A 6,008-nucleotide genomic window follows, 5' to 3' on the forward strand; every position below is an offset into this window, starting at 1 on the left:
AGAAGAAGAGGAGGAGGAGGAGAAGAGGAGGAGGAGGAGGAGAAGAGGAGGAGGAGGAGGAGGAGAAGAAGAAGAAGAGAGGAGGAGGAGGAGAAGGGGAGAAGGAGGAGAAGGAGGAGGAGGAGAAGGAGGAGAAGAAGAGGAGGAGGAGAAAAGGAGGAGGAGGAGAAGAAGAGAAGAGGAGGAGGAGGAAGAGAAGAGGAGGAGGAGGAGATGGAGAAGCACACTATCCTCTCCCAGGAAGGCAAGAAGAAGGGAAAAAAGGAGAAGGAAGAGGGGGAGGAGGAGGAGAGGAAGAAGATGGGAAGAGGAGGCGAAGGAAAGAGAAGAAGAGGAAGGAGAAGGGAGTCTGGGAAAATAAGTTCATAGGTTCTATGAAAACAGGTTCATAGAAAATGCTTCTTTGAATTTTGGAGTGGACCATGGTCACTAAGTCACTTTTTTTCACTGCCGTTGTAACGTTTGGTCACTAACTGAACCATTGTTAAGTCGAGGACTGCCCCTATTGGATCAGGCAGGAAAGTAAGTGGTGATATGTCCCTCTTAAGTTTGCTGAATGTTGCATCTCCCACCCACCCACCCAAGATAATTGAACTGGACACAGATTGCTTGGAGAGGCACAGGTTTTTTGGGGGGATGCAGGATTTTTTCGGGTGCAAACTGAACGAACCAAGATGTCAGCTAAGAAGAGCCGATTTATTCCCTAGTTCCAGAATGGGGGAGAGTTTTGAATTCCGGCTTAATCCTGGCTCCCCCTACTTTGCCTCTGTTCCTCCTTGATGGAACAGTTTCCACAATCTCAACCTCGGTTGGTTTAACTATGATGGTTTACAGGGAGAAATGGCCTCATAGGTGGGTGTGCTTCCTGCCCCCCCCCCCAGTTGGATGGGTCAGTGCCAGAAAAATCCCAGAAGGAGAGGCTAAAGACAGGAATTCAGATTCCTGATGTCAGAACCCCAGACTGATTGATTGACGATCCTCCGTAGATTGTATGAATCGATAGAATGGGATAGAATACAGAATAAGCAGAGGTGGAAGGGACCTCAGAGGTCTTCTAGTCCAACCATCTTCTCAAGCAGGAGAAACTTACAATGTTCCGGACAAATGGCTGTCCAATCTGTTCTTGAAAACCTCCATTGATGGAGCACCCACAACTTCTGGAGGCAGGCAGTTCCACTGGTTAATTGTTCTCAGGTTCATTATCTCGGAAGAAAACCACAGTTCTGAAAAGACTGAGAACTCATGGCTGGTTTAATTCATGACCTGGCACATTGGAAACGGGGTAGATGATCTTTGAGTGTCTCTTCAGTCCGCTGATTCTGGATTATCTTTGGGACAATGGCCTGCCCCCCCCGTTTTTGCCCCGTTTTTCTTTTTTAAGCTATTCAAATTTCTTCTTCTTCCTCCTCTTCCTCTTCTTCTCCTCCTCCTCCTCCCCCCCTCCCTCCTCCTCCTCCTCTTCCTTCTTCTTCTTCTTCTTCTTCTTCTTCTTCTTCTTCTTCTTCTTCTTCTTCTTCTTCTTCTTCTTCTTCTTCTTCTTCTTCTTCTTCTTCTTCTATTATTTCTTCTTCTTTTCCTTCTCCTCCCCCTCCCCCTCTCCTCCTCCTCCTCCTCCTCTTCCTCCTCCGACTTCAACTCCAATTCCGAGAAAACTTTGTTTCAAAATGCTGAAAGTCCTTAAGATGGAGACCCGGGGGTCTCAAACACCTTTTGGATAGATTTGCTAGTGGAAGAAATAATAACCTGCTTTTGTTCGCAAAAGGCTGGAGAAGGGGAGGAGGAGGCTCAGATCTCCCTGGCAACATTTCACCTTTTGCTCAAATAGAACCTCCACTTCTCAAGGCAGTCTATCCCTTGAATACCGAATAGTGGGAATCAAAGGGCGGATTTCCTGCTATTTTTCCTCCATCTGCTCTTAACTTTGGCAGCGGAGGTCTTCGGAATCCGGAGGCACCTCCGGAATAGGTTTACTTGCGAGTAAATGGATTTGCGCCCTAGCGTTTATCCCCCCCCCCCGCCTTTCTTTCCCTCTCCCACGCGGGAAGGTTTTTCCTTGAAACGGACTCAGTCCTGGCCCGTGATAAATTTCTCCGCGTCTATCGCCCGGTCTTTACGCACGCTCGACTCCGAAAAGCGCAAAGGCGAATGTTGGTTTTGCCTGTAAATGTTAACACCCCGATTTTCCCGGAAATCAACACCCACATAAATGGTCCCCCCCACTCCCATGGTTCTTGCTGGATTAAGAAAATTCTCAGCCAGCAAAACAAGAATTGATGAAATATAAATCTAATATCAGTTTGAAGCGAGTTACTTACAAAGAGAGAGAGAGAGGGAGAGACAAAGTCAGATTTTGCCCCGCGCGTAAAATGCACTCTGTGATCAAAACAGGAATAACTAGTAATAACTTAGTAATAACAGTAAAAGTAGTAGTAACTTCGCAAGGCTTTACCGACGTCCGGGGTAGATTTATATTAACGTAACGTGTGAACTCGATGAAACGTGGGAATCTTAATTGGCTGGGAAGTTCTTAGTCGCCCCCCCACAACCGCCCCCCCCATGGATAAGGAAAAAGACGCCAAGGTATTTAGCCGCGTAAAAAACTGGGCGAAGCTAGCTAGCTGGACTGCCATCTGATGTAGGGTCTCCTGCTTGGGCAGGGGGGTTGGACTAGATGACCCGGGTCACTCCCGACTCTGTTATTCTGTTAGCTTTGCTATCCTAGCACGTGTGAAAGAATGCCAAGTGTCCGCCCGTCGCCCCTAAGTGGGAACGCGGGTTGCTGGAGTCTCGGCTCGCTTCTTGTAACCTATTCATAAGCGTGTCGGGTCAGGCTCCCCAAAACCTCCGGTTTATTTTCACCAAAGCGAAACGAAGCGTTCGCGGCTTCCCCGAAACGTGTGAAACCCCGCAAGCCGCGGACGGGTCTTTTGCGGCTTTCACAGCGGAGCGCCTTCCCCCGTCTCCTCTCGCCTAATAAACGGAGAAAATTTGTTTGAAAATTATTATTTTTTTCCCTTCGAGAATCCTTTTTCGGTCCCTTCTCTCCGCTTCGCTTAATTTGGGTCCGGCCACCTCCACGGAGGTGGCGTTGTCAGATCCGGGGTAAAGAACGGGAAGAGGACCGCGTCCCGTTTACGAAGGGCTGATGAAGCGACCTCCCGATCCGGCATCGGGACACTTCAATCTGTGCGCGCGCCCCGTTTTATCCATCATCGGCTGGCAACCTCCGAAAATCAACTTCCGTGTTAGGGCTTGAGTTTAATCCGATTCGCGTTCTGTGTGTGTGTATTTGTGTGTGTGTGTTCGTGTGTCATTCTTTTGTTGGGCATGAACTTCCAATTCTGAATTTGGTTTGCACTGTTCTCCTAACGTCCCTTTCTCGCCATTCCCCATTAAAGATCGGATGCAGAGCTATCGAAAAAAACAGGACTCTTAAGTTTTGATGCGATGCGTTAACCCATGAGTCCGAAAAAGACCGGCTTTGCTTCGCTTTAAACTTTAATTTTGGAGCTAGTTCCCCCCCGCCGCCCCCCCCAGGCTGGGATTAGTTTTTCCTCTGTTTGTGTTTAGTCAAACTGAACCAACCCCGACTCTAGTTTAAACCTGGGATGGTAACGCGGTTACCAAGTAAGTTTTCCTCCGGAACGAGCCTCTTTTAAGTTAAGAGGACTCGTTTCGGAATTCACCTACCAGCCTATTGTCCATTTTGGGGGTGTTCTCTTGAAAACCAAATCTCTTTTTATTCTTTCACCGGGCTGTCTTAACGCCCGGCGGGAAGCTGATCCGTAAAAAGCCGCTCTTTGGGATTTTAAATCCACCTTCCCCGATGTTTTTTTCCCCCTCCCCTGAATACAAAAGCGCTCTCAATGCCAAATGGTCTTGCAGGTAAGGCCCCCCCCCCGACCTCCTCAGAAAGGTTGGCGGTGGGCGACAACATGTTTTAAGCTTTCAAAGGAACAAAAAGTATAAAATAAAATAAATAGGAATAAACCGCCGCAGTTCTGCCCCGAACCTGCCTCGCGTTTTTGTATTGAGATTAAACGACCTTCGGGGAGTCGTGAACAACGGAAAGCTGTTTTTGGCTGCTCATTTCGCCCGGAATTAAAGGACTTTCACATTATCCAAAATCAAGAGCCGTTTCTGCAATTGTGGGTGCCCCTGAACTGAGCAGGGGGTGCGTGTCGAGAAAGGGGGTGGTGGGACCCGACTCCATCCTTTGATAAAATCTTAACTTACTTTCCGTTTACTCTTCTGCTTCTAACCTTTGCTTCTCGTTACTGAAGACACACAAAACGCCAAAGGTGATTTAATTTGATGATGATGATATTATTATTATTATTATTATTATTATTATTATTATTATTATTATTATTATTATTATTATTATTATTATTATTATTATTATTATTATTATTATTATTATTATTATTCCAGGGCGTTTCATTTTTCTCTCCCTTTCCTGAATTGTCCTTATAATTGCCAGCCCTGTAAATGGGGTGTGGGTGTGTTTGTTCTTCAATCCAAGATTTCCGATTTGAAAGGCGCGTTCGTGAGCCCCCAATCTTTCGGAAGAGGGGCGCGCTCGGTCGCTTTTATAGCGCTTCCAGAAGAAACGCATCGCTCTGTCTCTCTCTCTTTTTCCCCGGGCGCGCCCCGCATCTTTTGCCCGCGCCCGCAGAACGGCCAGCGCGCCCCCCTGCCTTGTCCGGCGCTGGTTTCCTTGAGTTGCGCCCACCCCTTTTTTGGTGGGGGGGTTTGCACAAGGTGGGGATCGGAGTTTAGGGCTCCCGCCCCTCCCCTTCCGAAGGAAGAGATGCGCTGCCTTAAAAACGCGCGATCCGTTCCTTGACAAAGGAAGGGGCGCAGAGGGAGGAGAGACGGACGGATCCAAATGAATATTACAAAAAATAAATCAACCCCCCCACCCCATCCGTCCGTTCCTTCCTCCCACTCGGAAAGCTGCCTTACATCTTCCTCCGGCTCAGGACAAAACTTTTGGGAGAATCCCGAAATCGGGACTGTTGGATTCCGCTGCGCGTCCCGGCGTGTGTGCGTGCGTTGCGGATCGCACAGGGGAAAGCTTCGGTTGCGCGGAGGCAGAAGCCACCGATTTGAAATTGGATGGCTGGGACTAAACCAGAGACTTGATCTCCTTCCCATCTGGTTAAAAAAAAAAAAAAAAAATTCCGAATCGATTTTCCCAAAGTCTGGTCAATTTCCGCCCTCCTTTCTCGTCAATTTCACAGCGCGCTCTTTGGCTCGCCCGGCAGCAGCTCCGTGGGAGCCGCCTCGCCTCGATTTTTGCACCCGCTAAAACTCGAACGAGGGTGAGGGTGAGGGTGGCTGGGGTGGGGGAGAGAAACCCCAGGAGAAAAATGAGGAACCCCGGTTCTTTTGAATGCGAACATAAATTCCCACCTCTTCCAAACCCAACCCCCCCAAAAAGGAGAATTAGGAACCAGAACCCAAAGGCGTCTTGGCCGCCCCGCGGAGGTGAGCAGGTGGGCGTTAAAACCCACTCCTCCGGCTGAACCTGCCTTCTTTCCCGAGCTTCTCTTCCGCCTCGTGGGGTTGGCCGCCCCCTCCCCTTTATTTCCCCCTGGTCTGCGAAGAACCTTGGAAGAGAGCAGGTGTCTTTGGGGTGGGAGCAGCCCAGTCTCCCTTCGTTTGGTGGGTGGGCTCAGGCTGGCGGAGCCTCGCCTCCTCCCGCCTCTCTCTCCTAGCCGAGCCCCCACCCCTTCCACCAAGGGGAGGGGGGCACCTCCCGCCTCTCCTCTCTCTTTGGGCTTCATTCTGGAAAAAAACTGGGTCTCTCTCTCTCTCCCTCTCTCTCTTTCTCTCTCTCTCTCCCGCAACGTCAGGGAGGAGGGGTAGGTAGGTCATTAATAAGCAATTAGAAAGGTCACCCCCCCAAGCCCATATATATATATACCAGCCTCGGAGTTGCGTCCCAGACTTCGCGATTTGGCCCGGAGCTGGGAAATCGGCTGCCCCCCCCCCCCGCGCTC

The sequence above is a fragment of the Ahaetulla prasina genome, chromosome 16, assembly GCF_028640845.1.
Source record: "Ahaetulla prasina isolate Xishuangbanna chromosome 16, ASM2864084v1, whole genome shotgun sequence".
Classification (NCBI taxonomy): domain Eukaryota; kingdom Metazoa; phylum Chordata; class Lepidosauria; order Squamata; family Colubridae; genus Ahaetulla; species Ahaetulla prasina.